Below are 14,689 nucleotides of genomic sequence, written 5' to 3'. Positions count from 1 at the left end.
AAAGTGGAAGGGAAATCTGTTGAGTTCCTGAAACAGTTAAAAAAACAACTTCAAGTTGCCTCAGAGAAAGAAAGGGTTATGAGATGTGATCCAGGACCAGCCATGTTGGGAGTGTCCTTTTGCAGCAGAGAGAGAGAGAATCAATCCTCATCCGTTCATACATATACACAATATTTACTGAGCATCTGCTCTGAGGCAGCTTCAGGAAGAACCCAATAAACACTCTTCCAACCCAAATGAGGCTTACAGTCAGTGGAGAAACCAAAACTAATGGAATGATCAAGGCACCATAAAATTCCAAGTTCAGGGTACCATAAGTGGTGGCCAGGCAGTTTTGCGCTGAAGATGTTAGAAAGGAGCTACATTGTGCAGCAGTACATTTGTATTAGCAACAGTTAGAGCTATAGAAAAATGGTTGAAGTGACTCAATTTATCCTTGGCCTTGAAGCAACTGCATTTGAGAGACTAAAAAATATCTATAATATATGGGCTGGTGCAGACCCTGTGACGTCTGGAGGAGCATGAGAGAAAGAGGAGGAGGAGGGAAGAAGAGGGGAAGAAAATGGAAGGAGTAGGGAAAGAAGGAAGAGAGGAAGAGGAGGAGGAGAAGGAAGGATCAGAACAAGATCAGAACTATGATTGCTTTCCCTGGCTTTGTAAGGATGTTTAGAGGAAATACCAAAACCCACACTATTTGCTATTTATGGACAGGGATAGCCAGTGTTCCACCAGGGTTGGGGAAACTGGGTAGTATTCTATCTTCCTTTCTTACCTCTGCTGCAACAGAATTGGTGGGCCTATGGTGACATCCAGTTATAAAAGTTTTCTGTCTCTCTTAGGATACAAGATTCATTAAGGGATCTTTTTTGCTCCCACCTACTCTTCAGGTATAGTTTAGATGTTGATCTTTCTGCAAAATCTTTTTTTTTTAAGATTTTATTTATTTATTTGAGAGACAGGGAGAGAGAGAGCACACAAGCTGGAGGAGGGGCAGAGGGACAGGGGGAAGCAGGCTCTCAGCTGAGCAGAGAGCCCGATGTGGGGCTCTATCCGGGGCTCAATCCTAGGACCCTGGGATCATGACCTGAGCTGAAGGCAGATGCTTAATCGACTGAGCCACCCAGGCACCCCGATCTTTCTGCAAAGTCTTAACTGACTCCAGGGAATGATCAGATGCCCCACAATGTGCACCTTGAAACTGGGTGCTATTACAATTTTCACCCCTTATTTTACTGCTTATTTACCTGGCAGTTTCTATCAGAGATATAAATTTATCGAGATCAAAGATTGACTTGCATATTCTATTGTATACAGAGCATTTAGGGACACTGTAGGACCTCAGTCTATATTCGTTGAACATAAAAATTTGCACTCCCACTGGATCAAGGCTGAGGTTATTGATTCCCTCTGTAGTCTCCAGAAAGGCAGAAGCAACAGATGGTCCCATAAAGACTTTTCCAGCTCTGAGATTTCAGGAGTATATGAGGACACTGGGTGCCTTAATCAGAGGACAGCTACCACTGAATTCAGAAAAAGAGAGGAAAGGGGAATTGACAAAAAAAATTCTTCCATTTGACAATTTTGCTTATACCAAAGTTTTATGTAGTTTAATTTCAATTTCTTTTATGCTATTGATAACTTTATGCTGACCTAACATGTTGAAATACTGGCATAAGAAATCCCTGGTTTGGATCTTTAACAAAATCCTTTAAAAAATACATTTTACCTATTCTTACCTGCCCACCATCTCAATCTAAAATCCCCTAACAGAAGGAGGCAGAAGAAACCTTTTCTGAGTTTGCCAAAGATAAGACTCAATTGATCTCTCCCAAGATAATTTTGATTCTTGAAGTTGATAAAATATTTCTGTCCATTAAATGACCAAGTTTTTTTTTTTTTTTACTATTCAACTTAGAAAAGATGGCCCCATAAACATAAATGAATGTTAGATTTCCAAGTGGTATCCATATGGTAATTTGCTTATTGTTTTAAAAATTATATATATCTACAAAGTGGTTGCTTGTCAATTTCCCATAATTATGATATTTTTTTAAAGGAATGTTAAGTAGGAGTAGCAATAGTTCCCTTAATTTTGATGATGTTTTAAGCATATGATTTGTGCATCTTGAAACGAGGGGCATTCAGGTTCAATATCTGGAGAGTAATCTGATGTTCGTGGAAGCACTTTGGGAACCCAAGCTAGTGTGTTTCTGATGTCATTTGATGAATATTGGGTAAAATTTGAGCAAAAGAAAATTATAGATAATGGTAATAAACTTCATCATCATTTTTTAGAAAAAAAAAATGCCTTATATGCTCTTTTTCTCAGACCAGCCCTTAATGGAAGAAAAAGTCTATAAGTACTATTTGGTTAATGACCAAAAGAAAGCTTAAATTTAGCAAGATTTCTTTAAATCTTTTCTATAAGGCTCTGTTTTTATGTGGAAACACAGGGAGAAGATCTGAATATGTGTCAACAATTAGAATTCAATGGAGCACTTAGAACCTCTCTGTATATATTTGAGCTCTCCCCATAGAAACAGTCCTACATTAGCTGACAGCAGGAGTGTGAAACTCCCAGAAATGGTATCTCTAGTTTATACATCAAAAATTCAAGAGAATTCAACAGCTAAGGTTGGATGCTGATGAGCCTAGAAGAACAGGCACCAGTAACAAAGGCAAGAAGTCTGAGAGCCTGGACTTTGAGCCTACTGACTCTATACTTGCATCTCAGCACTGCTATTTGTAAGTTCCATGACTGTGGTCTCATCCATTCACTTCTTGAGCCTTAGACTCCCTGATGGTAAAATGGGTGCCCATATGCCAGCCTTAAAGAGTTATAGTTAAACAGCAAGAAAAAGTGCTGTTAAAGGTACTAGATATATAAAAAATTTTCCCTTTCTTTCTTGGTTTCTCTTTCTTCTGGTCACTGTGGATTTTACTTGCTATATGAGTTCTACTCTCTTGCATGGGGATTCACCCCTCCCAGGAAACTCCTTTCCTGTGGCCTCCTGCTCTAACTCAAAGTGGAGTAGATACCCCAAGGGATTGCAACCTGTGGGCCAAGACATGCTCAGAAGCTGGGTCACCAGTGGGAAAGGCTCAGGAGTCACCCATAGAAATGCACCATGGCACTGACAGCCTGGGGCAGGTAAGGCTGCTGCTATGTCCTGCCTGGAGACACCACAGGATGCGTGTCCAATCTTGTCCCTCTTTGCATGTGTTTGAAACATGTTGGCCTCTAGTTGCCTGGGAAGAGTCTAATCAGCCAGCACAAACTAGGGGGGTGGAGGGTTGCAGAAATGGCTGGAGATGGGCAGGGAGGGATGCTGGGCAGGGACCCAGTGCCCGCAGGAGGTGAGTGCATGGCTGAGAACCCATCCCAGAGAGGAAAACGAGGTAGCTGGAGATGGAACCACACATGAGCTGAGGCTTCAAAGCCCCCACATTTGCTCCATTGACCCACAGACTTCACCTACAAAACAAATTCACAACTAAAATTATTAAGCTTTTCACAAAGACAATTGCAGAATATTTAAGCCCAGGGCTCTTCTTAGTACAGGTACCTGTGTGACCACACTGGTTGCACATCCATAAACTTGACTCTGGAGTTGAATGAGACAATGCTCTAAAGCCGCTGACACACAAAAGACATTATAGAGCCATCCATGGTGGCTGCAGAATACTGCAGGTCAAGATGACACATGGTATTATAATTAAATATTTTGTAGAGTTAAAAATAAATTTAAAAATTAAAATACTTTAAGCCTTATCTTCATCAAGACTCTTGTACTGATGATGCAGATTTCTTAGTGAAGCCTTAATGGCTGGACTACCTGAAATGAAAACACTCATTGGCCAGAGTACACAACAGGAAAAACATCTCCCAGCAATGTCTTAGGACTTTTCTAGGTACACAGATGGTTCCTGTAATATTAGAACTATGTTCAAATAACAATTTTTACATATGAGTCAGCATAAAAGCAGAGTAAAAGAACTTAATTTGGTCTTGCATTGTGAATGAGACATAATTCGAAATTTCATTGAGGGGAGTGGGAGGCAGTGTGGGGATGGATTATAAAGTCCATTTGGGATTCTATCGAGACTGTAAAGGAGTAATTGGCACAAGTGTTTAAACAACCTGTCAAAATATCTCTGGGGATGGGGACACTCACCTAGTTAAGATGACAGTCATAGAAATCTGGGGAAGTGAGGACTGCTAGATGGTTAACAGCCAACTCTGCAATGATGTGTATATGCTCAGAACCAGAGGCGGAGTGGCGACCAGCTCCTAGGTGATGAAGCTCTTGGGGAACATTTGGATTACCACACAACCTCCTAATGGTGTCTTGCAAGCAGGCTGATCTTTTTAAAACATAAATATCATGTCACTACCTTGTTTGGAATATACTGGCTTCCCGTTGCCTGAGAATAGTCTAAACTCCTTAAATTGCATACAAGACCCTTCACAATCTGATATAGCTTACCTCCTCACTCCTCTCCACCCTCTATAATCCTCCAATGAACTTCCCTCTCTCCTCTTGGCTCCTACTTCTTACCTCAGGAACATTCTCTTCCCCACCATCCTCCCCTTGCTCCATGACTTCTCACAGGTGCTTTAGTTTTGAACTTAAACACCACTTCCTCAGGGAGGGAGCATGGGTGTGAGTACATTCCTTTTCTGGAGCTGGGCTGTCACCTGGGCTATAGATCTTGGGCCATTCTAGTTGTCAGATGTTGGGTCTTAGAATCACAGGTGTATTTTAAAAGACCTGTGTGAACTGAGCTCCAAATAAACAGTGCATATACAAAGCACAAGTCAAAAACCAGATTAAAGGAATAGCTCTAGATGTGCTCATTATGTTTGTTGAAAGAATCTCCTTTTTCATGTCTCTCCAAGCTAGTGATAATTTCTGAGAGTTCTGTCCAAGCTTTCTGAGAAGGCGTTTTGGGAGAAGACTGTAGAGTTTAAAGAACCATCTCAGAGATGTGGCATTCATATTGACATGCCTAATTGGAATAACATGCCCTTGTGGGAGTACAGTGACAACAGAGCGAAGAGTTTAGGTTGGCTCTGATTAGGCCGTAAGTTTCAATTGAGGTGAATGGTTTTCAGAAGGGCCAGAAAAATAACAAGCATAGAGCAGAAAAATAACAAGATGAAAGTCTTTGCCCAGTGTCACACAGTTTTAACTGCAGCGTCTGTATGAAGAATTAAGAGTAGGGGTGATTTGGAAAACTACTATGCGAGATTTGAGTATTTCTCAGCATCCATTTGTGTAGGTGCCACTTCAGAATTCATGGCACAAGTTTAAAGAAACACACCTACATTATATCATGCCTCTTTGGGGAAATTCTGGAGACTTCCATCACAAGCCCCATTATGAGGGTGCCTGGGTGGCTCAGTCAGTTAAGCATCTGCCTTGGGCTCAGGTCATGATCCCAGGGTCCTGGAATTGAGCCCTGCATTGGACTCCCTACTCAGCAGGGAACCTGATTCTCTTTCTCCCTCCATCCCTCCCCCCACTTGTGCTCTGTCTCTCTCTTTCTTTCTGTCTCTCTCAAATAAATAAATAAATAAATAAATAAATAAATAAATAAATAAATAAATAAAATTTTTAAAGGCCCATTACTGAGAAATGCTCTTGCATTCTGTGTGAAAGCAGACAATAGATAGCTCATATAATTGTCTGGCGTTGTGATCATCCATAATGTGCCAGACCCTGTGCTGAGTATTAGATATTGAGCTGTGAATAAGAGAGATTGATGTGATGTCTGGAACAGTACTGCCAGTAGAACTTTCTCCAATGACAGAAGTGTTCTATAGTCTGTCCAAGACTTTTTTGTATTGTATTGTATTGTACCTAATACAATAGCTAATAGCCATATGTGGTTATTGCATACTTGAAAAGTGTCTAGTGTAAGGAACTGAATTCAAAATCTCAAGTCCATTCAAAATTCCAAACTCTACAGGATGGCCATTTGGCCTCCTCTCACATCTCATCCCTGGTATTGTCAATGCAGAGACTTATATTGTATTTGTGGTTTCCCAACAAAAATGTCCTTAATTTTCCCTTGTGTCCCTTTCCCTACAATTAACAAATACCCATCAATACCTGCTCCCCCAGAGCTCCTTGCCTACTTCCAGTGGGGGCCATAGCCTTCCTCACATCCCTCAGTCAGTTCTCATGGAATACCATGCATATCTCCACCAAAGCACTTAACACCACATATTATATCTGATCATTTTTAGATGTGAGAGACAGTGAAGCACAGTGAGTATGGCCACAAGTTCTGGAGCCTGATGTCCTGGGTTCATTCACACAAAGATTTAGTGATAATTTATTTTCTTACTTTATAAATATTATTCACCAAATTGGCATATATAATTGCCAATCACAGCATTAACCTGATTCCAGCCAAAAAGTACAGAAATTTAATACTTCTAGTAGTCTTTAGTGCCTCCTCAGGCATGAGTGAGTGTTTTGAATGAGAACTTTTGAATTAGTGATTATAGGTCAGGACCCCATCGCTGCTCTTGGGAGCCTTAGCTAATGTAAAAGAAAAAAAGACCATCACTTAAATTTGCTTTTATTCTAAACTTGTATGGTAATGGTTTCTAGTCCTTGTTAAGAAGAAACTTCCCAAAAGTAAATAGCACAAATGAAAGCATTCATGAGTAAATCAACCAGCCAGGAAAATTATTCCAAGGAGGGTACATGAGTAGCTTTTTCCTTGTTCATTGTAGACCAAATGGAACTCTAAATGTTGTCAGAAGTTTGTCAAGATGCACATTCAGATGGCTCTTGAAAAGATGGAAAATCAATGTTGTTCCCTATTACTTTTACCGTAAAAGTATAGCATTTGAATTGTAGGGTCTAAAGATAGGGAGGATGGTGAGAGTTCATTATAATCCAGCTCCTTCTCTGCCGCTGTCATGACGCCATCTCCATTACTACACACAGATAAGAAGAGCTCTTATTTCAAAAGATTTCCAGGGCAGGAAATTCAATCTTCTGATACCCTCTCCACTGAAAAATTCTCCTTACTGTCCAATCTAAACTGACCCTTTTTGCTATAGATTATTAAGTCCATTAACTTTCATTCTGTCCACTGGGAGGCAGGGGACAGCTTTCATCTTCTTAATAAAAACTCTTCACATTGCTGACCATGTTATAAACTGGTTCATATGAAAAAGACAGGTTTGGGTAATGAACAAGTGTTTTCCTGTGTGCATGTTGATACACTGGTTGACTCTGGGCATCATCTTTCCAATCTGTAAACTGTGGAAACAGACTTTTTGCCTATTTTTCTCACTGGAGTTTTGTGAGAAAATCATTCCATTGGAGGACCTCCTGCTGTATTTAGTAACCTACATTTTCCACCAATAAGTGCTTTGAATGTTAGCAAAAACTTCTGGGTTTTAAAATGCCTTTTAGGTTGATGAAAGCCATCTTGAATTTTTAAAATTGAGATACAGTTGATATATAACACTATGCAAGTTTAAGGTGTACAACATATTGATTTGATAAATTTATATATGGCAACATGGCCTTCACTGTCATGTTAGTTAACACCTCTATCACCCCACATAATTGTCATTTCTTTTTTCTGATGAGAACATTTAAGATGTAGTCTCTTAGCAACTTTGAAGTCTATAATACAGTATTGTTGACTATAGTAATTATGCTGTGCATTTGATCTCCAGAATTTTATCATCTCACTGCAAGTTTGTACCCTTTGACCAATATCTCTCCAATTCCCCCACCCCTCCAGGCCCTAGTAACCACCATTCTACTCTCCATTCTATGAGTTCAGCTTTTAAAATTCTATGTATAGAGGCACCTGGGTGGCTCAGTCAGTTAAGCATCTGCCTTCGGCTCAGGTCATGATCCCAGGGTCCTGGGATCAAGCCCCAAACCCTGCTGCCTGTTCAGCGGGGAGCCTACTTCTCCCTCTGCCTGCTGCTCTCTCTCTGTCTCTGACAAATAAATAAAATCTTTTAAAAAAATAAAATTCTATGTATAAGTGAGATCATACAGCATTTGTCTTTCTCTGACTTATCTTACTTAGCATAATGCCCTCAAAGTCCACCCATGTCACAAATGGCAGGATTTCCTTATTTCTCATGACTTTCTCATAATATTCCATTGTGTGTGTATGTGTGTGTGTGTATGTACATCTTCCTTATCCATTCATCTGTTGATGGACATCTCTCAAATCTTAAGCTTAAGAGTTATTTGGCTTTCTATTGGTAGAGGCCTAAAAAAGCTTTCTCAAATATACTAAGAAGTCGTAACTTGATAGAGAACAAAGGAGGAAAACTACGAATGGGAATTACTTTCAGAGCTCTGAAAGGAAAGGAAATAGTTTTTCCTACTAAGCTGATACATCATTCTATTGTTAGAGGATGAGAGTTAACTTGGTAGTTCCCATTTTGATCCTAGCTGCTCTGAAGCTGAGAGCTGAGGTATAGATTTCCTGAGTTAGAATATTTTAATGTAGTGGCTCCATTTCTGACCCCTTTTATTTGCTACCTTTGGTCTTTTATCTTGTATTTTGGAGTTAATTGTACTGGTGCTGTTATTGAAATGTTCCCACAATGTACTTTGTATATAGCTGGACTATAGGTAAACAAATACTTAAATATTAACTCCTGTTCAAAGTTATTTCACTTCACCTTAGCTGAACTTTGTTTATTTTTAAAGAAACATGAAGCACACTTTACTGTTTGTGCTATTACAGACAGGAGAACTCTTTTATTCGTCAACCTAAGTATTTCAGGTTGTGTCTTCAAATCACACCTCCATATTGCCACTACTGTCTCAGCTTTGCTGTTGCAATTTTCTGGTTTAGAAATTGGATTTTTGTTAATTTATCTTAACCTTTTATGAAAATTTTGTGAAGGAGCCAAAGAATCTTGTGACAAATGGGAATCCTTAAAAATAAATAAATAACCCTTGATTTTACAGGAGTACACAAAAAAGAAATATAAGAGTCTTGCTCTTTTTACTAGATGAGAATATGTGGGCTGACATTTAAAATATAGATCATAGCCTGGTGATTGGTATTGAGGAGGGCACATTCTGCATGGAGCACTGGGTGTTATGCACAAACAATGAATCATGGAACACTACATCTAAAACTAATGATGTAATGTATGGGGATTAACATAAGAATAAAAAAATTTAAAAAAATATGTTGAATGACTGAAAAACAAAACAAAAAATAAAATAAAATATTGATCATATTTTGGCAGTAGTGGTCTTTTTAATTTTATTTTAATTCTAGTAAACATACAGTTATATTAATTTCAGTTGTACAATATAGTAATTCAACACTTCCATACATCACCCAGTGCTCATCACAAGTGCCCTCCTTAATCCCCATCTCCTATTTCACCCATCCTTCCCACCCATTTGCCCTCTGGTAACCATCAGTTTGTTCTCTATGGTTAGGAGTGTTTCTTGGTTTGTCTCTCCCCCTCTCCTTTTCTCCTGTGCTCATGTGTTTTGTTTCTTAAATTCCACATATGAATGAAATCATATGGTCTTTGCCTTTCTCTGACTTATTTCACTTAGCATTATACTCTCTAGATGCATCCATGTCTTGCAAGTGGTAAGGTTTCATTCTTTTTTATGGCTGAATAATTTCCATTGTATATATCCATTCTTCTATTGATGGACACTTGGGCTGTTTCCATAATTTAGGTATTATAAATAATTCTGCAATAAACATAAGGGAGCATATCTCCTGCTGAATTAGTGTTCTTTTATTTTCTGGGTAAATACCCAGTGGTATAATTACTGGATCATAGAGTAGTTCTATGTTCATTTTTTTGAGGAAACTTCATATTATTTTCCACAGTGGCTGTACTAATTCACATTCCCACCAACAGTGCAAATGTGTTCCTTTTTCTCCATGTCCTCATCAACACTTGTTTCTTGTGGTTTTGATTTTAGCCATTCTGACAAATGTGAGATGATATCTCATTGTAGTTTTGATTTGCATTTCCCTGATGATGAATGATGTTGAGCATCTTTTTATGTGTCTTTTGGTCATCTGTATATCTTCTTTGGAGAAATGTCTATTCATGTCTTCTCCACATTTTTAATTGAATTATTTGTTTTGGGGGTGTTGAGTTATATCAGCTTTTTATATATTTTGGATACTAACCCTTTATCAGATATGTCATTTGCATATATCTTCTCCTATCCAGTAGGTTGTCTTTTAGTTTTGTTGATTGTTTCCTTCTCTGTGTAGAAGCTTTTCATTTTGATGTAATTCTAATAGTTTGTTGGGGTTTTTTTGTTTTGTTTTTTGGTGGTTTTTGTTTGTTTGTTTTTTGCTTTTATTTCCCTTGCCTCGGGAGACATACCTAGAAAAATGTTGCTATGGCCAATGTCAGAGAAATTACTGCCCATGCTATCTTCTAGGATTTTTATGGTTTCAGGTGTCATACTTAGGTCTTTAAACCATTTTGAATTTATTTGTGTGTGTGGTATAAGAAATTGGTCCAGTTTCATTCTTTTGCATGTAGCTATCCAGTTTTCCCAACATCATTTGTTGAGAAGACTTTTTCCCATTGTATGTTCTTTCCTGCCTTGTTGAAAATTAATTGACCATAAAATTGTGGGTTCATTTCTGGGTTTTCTGTTCTGTTCCATTGATCTATGTGTCTATTTTTGTGCCATTACCATACTATTTTGATTACTACAGCTTTGTAGTATATCTCAAAAGCTGGGATTATGATACCTCCAGTTTTGCTCTTCTTTTTCAAGATTGCTTTGGCTTTGGGATCTTTCATGGTTCCATACAAATTTTAGAATTATTTGCTCTATTTCTGTGAAAAATACTGTTGGTATTTTGATAGAGATTTCATTAAATCTGTAGATTGCTTTGGGTAATATGGACATTTTAACAATATTTGTTCTCCCAATCCATGAGCATCGAATGTCTTTCCATTTGTTTATGTCAGCTTCCATTTCTTTCATCAATGTTTTATAGTTTTCAGAATTCAGGTCTTCCACCTCCTTGGTTAAGTTTATTCCTAGATACTTTATTATTTGTGATGCAATTGTAAATGGGATTGTGTTCTTAATTTCTCCTTTTGCTACTTCATTATTAGTGAATAGAAATGCAATGGGTTTCTTTTTTTTATATAATGATTTTATTTATTTGAGAGAGAGAGCAGAGCGAGAAAGAACACAGAAGTGGGGTGGGGGGAAGGGGCAAAGGGAGAGGGAGAAGCAGCTCCCCAATGAACAGGGAACCCAGTGCAGGCTCCATCCCAAGACCCTGGGATCATGACCTGAGCCAAAGGTAGATACTTAACCGACTGAGACACCCAGGTGTCCCTAAGAAACACAATGGATTTCTATATAATTTATTTGGTATCCTGTGACCTTACTGAATTCATTGATCAGTTTTAGAAGTTTTTTGATGGAGTCTTTGGGGTTTTCTGTACATACTATCATGTCATTTGTAAATAGTGAAAGTCTTATTTCTTCCTTACCAATTTGGATGTCTTCTGTTTCTTTTTCTTGTCTGGTTCCTGTGGCTAGGACTTCCAGTACTATGTTGAATAAAAGTGGTGAGAGAGTAGACATTCTTGTCTTGTTCCTGTTTTGGGGGAAAAGCTTTCAGTTTTTCCCCATTGAGTATGATGTTAGTTGTGGATTTTTCATATATAGCCTTTATTATGTTGAGGTATGTTCCCTCTAAATCTACTTTATTGAGGATTTTTATCATAAATGGATGTTATACTTTGTTAAGTGCTTTTTCTGTATCTGTTGAGATATTTATATAGATTTTATCTTTTCTGTTATTGATGTGATGTATCACATTGATTGATTTGCAAATATTGAGCCACCTTTGCATCCTGGGAATAAATCCCACTTGATCATGGTGAGTGATATTTTTAATGTTTTGTTGGACTTGGTTTGCTAGTATTTTGTTGAGGGTTTTTGCATCATAGTCATCAGAGAAATTGGCCATAGTTCTCTTTTGTTGTGGTGTCTTTATCTGGTTTTGGTATCAGGATGATACTGGCCTCATAGAATGAATGGCAATCTTGACAGAGTTAATGGAAAGTAAATCTGACTATATTTAGAACTTATGGTAGGGAAACTATGGCTCAAAGTCATACTGTTTTGATGGCAGCATCAGAATTAGATTTGAAGTCCTCTGACTTCCAGTCCAGAAGTAAGATTGGTAAGATTATACTGCCTAGATAAAGCTTGGTACACAATCAACAATAAAACCAGAACAAAATCTTGTCATTGCAACATGATGATACACAATTAAATAGATTCTGCAGGAAAGATTCGCAGACAAGCTTTAGAGAGATCTTGGTGGTATTTCCATAAAAAGTGATTTTCTACCAGTAACTAATAGGCTTGAAAAGAGTTTACTCCTACTAGAATAATAAAATAATCTAGGTGGATGATGGAAGCAATTGGGTTCTTCTACTTTTACCATTTCTTCCATTACTTGCTTTCTCTTTCATTTCCACTCTCATTTCCCCATCACTTTTCCTCTTCCTTGGTGTATAAAGTGGATTTTGCCTTCCTAAAACTGCCTCTTAGGGCTTTTTCTTCCCTCCTGTTTCACCTCAGCCTCCAAGCTGAGATTGTGCATCCTCTTGGAAGCCTTCCTGTTGATTCTAAACCATTATGGTCTCTTCTACCTATGAAATGTCAAACCCTACTGTTTGCCCCAATTTTTATGTGTAAAAATTCACTGGCCACTCTTTTTCAACTTTTCACATTTTAAATGACTTTCTGTTGTTTGTAAGATGCTTAAGGATAAAATTCATGTATTTTTATAGTAGATAAATTGTGCTATGCACAAAAAAGGCAATTAATATATATTGACTAACTGTAAAATGTGACCTTTTTTTTAAAGAATATTTTTATTTTAATTGTGGGAAAATATACTCAACATAAAATTTGCCGTTAACCATTTTTAAGCATACAGTTCTCTGGCATTAAGTACATTCACACTGGCTCTTTTCCTAGTTTCTTTTTTTTTTAATTATGTTAATCACCATACATTACATCATTAGTTTTTGATGTAGTGTTCCATGATTCACTGTTTGCGTATAATACCCAGTGCTCCATTCAGTATGTGCCCCCTTTAAAACCCATCACCAGGCTAACCCATCCCCCCACCCCCTCCCCTCTAAAAATGTGGCCATTTTTATATGCAATAATCCCTAAATACTTACAGTATAATAAACTATATTACAGCCTTTTCAGATTTCACTGAATTTACTTATCCATTCTGTTTGAATAATAGTTCCCAGAAACCGTGATCATTTATTTATTCATGATCAATAGTAATTTATGAAGTTCCTACTGTCTAGGAGGGTTTGGTTCTTTCAATGACTCTACCACATATACCAACTCATAGCAATCACATTAACAAAAGGTATTTCTCTGGGACACCTGGGTGGCTCAGTCAGTTAAGTGTCCGGCTCTTGATTTCAGCTCAGGTCATGATCTCAGGGTTGTAGAATTGAGCCCATAGTGGAGCCTGAAGTAGAGCCCATAGTGGAGCCCTGTGTCAGGCCCTGTGTTTCACCCCCACAGCAGTCTCCATGCTGTGAGGAATCTGCTTGAGATTCTCTCCCTCCCTCTCCCTCTATCCCTCCCCTCCAATCACTCTCTTTCTGCCCTCCAAAAATATAAATCATTAAAAAAACTCAAGAAATATTAATTACCTGAACTCTGGCATATTAGTTTTCTATGCTGCATAAAAAAAAAATTGCCTCAAGGGGCGCCTGGGTGGCTCAGTCGTTAAGCGTCTGCCTTTGGCTCAGGTCATGATCCCAGGGTCTTGGGATCGAGCCCTGCATCAGGCTCCCTGCTCAGAGGAAGACTGCTTCTCACTCTCCCACTCCCCCTGCTTGTGTTCCTGCTCTCACTATTTCTCTCTCTGTCAAATAAATAAATAAAATCTTTAAAAAAATTGCCACAAATTTAGTGGCTTAAAACAATATACAATTATTATCTCTAAGTCTCCATGGGTCACAATTCTGTATATGACTTAACTGAGTTCTCTGTTCAGGGACCTATGAGGGTGTGATCAAGTCATCAGTCAGGCTTCATTCTCATCTGGAAATCAGGGTTTTCCCCTAAGGTCAATTAAATTGTTGGCAGAATTCAGTTTTGTGATTTTAGGACTGAGGCTCTTAGCAACTATAGGCTGCCCCTCTCCATAGGCTGTTCAGAACATGGCTCTTTGTTTCTTTAAGACTAGCAGGAGAGAGCCTCTGATCTCTAGACCCTCTTAGTAGGCTCACCTAACTAGGTCAGCCCTCCCCTCCATAATCTTCCTTCTGATTATGTTAAAGCCACTGATTAGGGACTTCAACTATATCTGCAAAATTCCTTCATGTTTGGCATATAATTTACTCAAGGGAGTGACTACCCCATTACTTTTGTTATGTTCTATTGGTTATAAGCAAGTTATAGGTTTTGCTTATATTCAAGGGAAGGGGACTATACAAGAGAGTGATTCCTTAGAGGTCACCCTAGGATGTGTCTACCATATTTAGCTTTAGAAATACTTTAGATATCACTCTCCTACCAACATCTTGGACCTGCTCATGTATTCAGACAGCAATACACTTCTTATTTTGTATAATTTGGACTGGATACCACAGCTCTATACTCTCTAAATTTTT

This window comes from Mirounga angustirostris, unplaced genomic scaffold, assembly GCF_029215605.1.
Source record: "Mirounga angustirostris isolate CCGP_5_RB_7025 unplaced genomic scaffold, mMirAng1.0.hap1 SCAF_4, whole genome shotgun sequence".
Classification (NCBI taxonomy): domain Eukaryota; kingdom Metazoa; phylum Chordata; class Mammalia; order Carnivora; family Phocidae; genus Mirounga; species Mirounga angustirostris.
The sequence above is the reverse complement of the archived record's forward strand: the minus strand, read 5'-3'. Positions refer to the sequence as shown.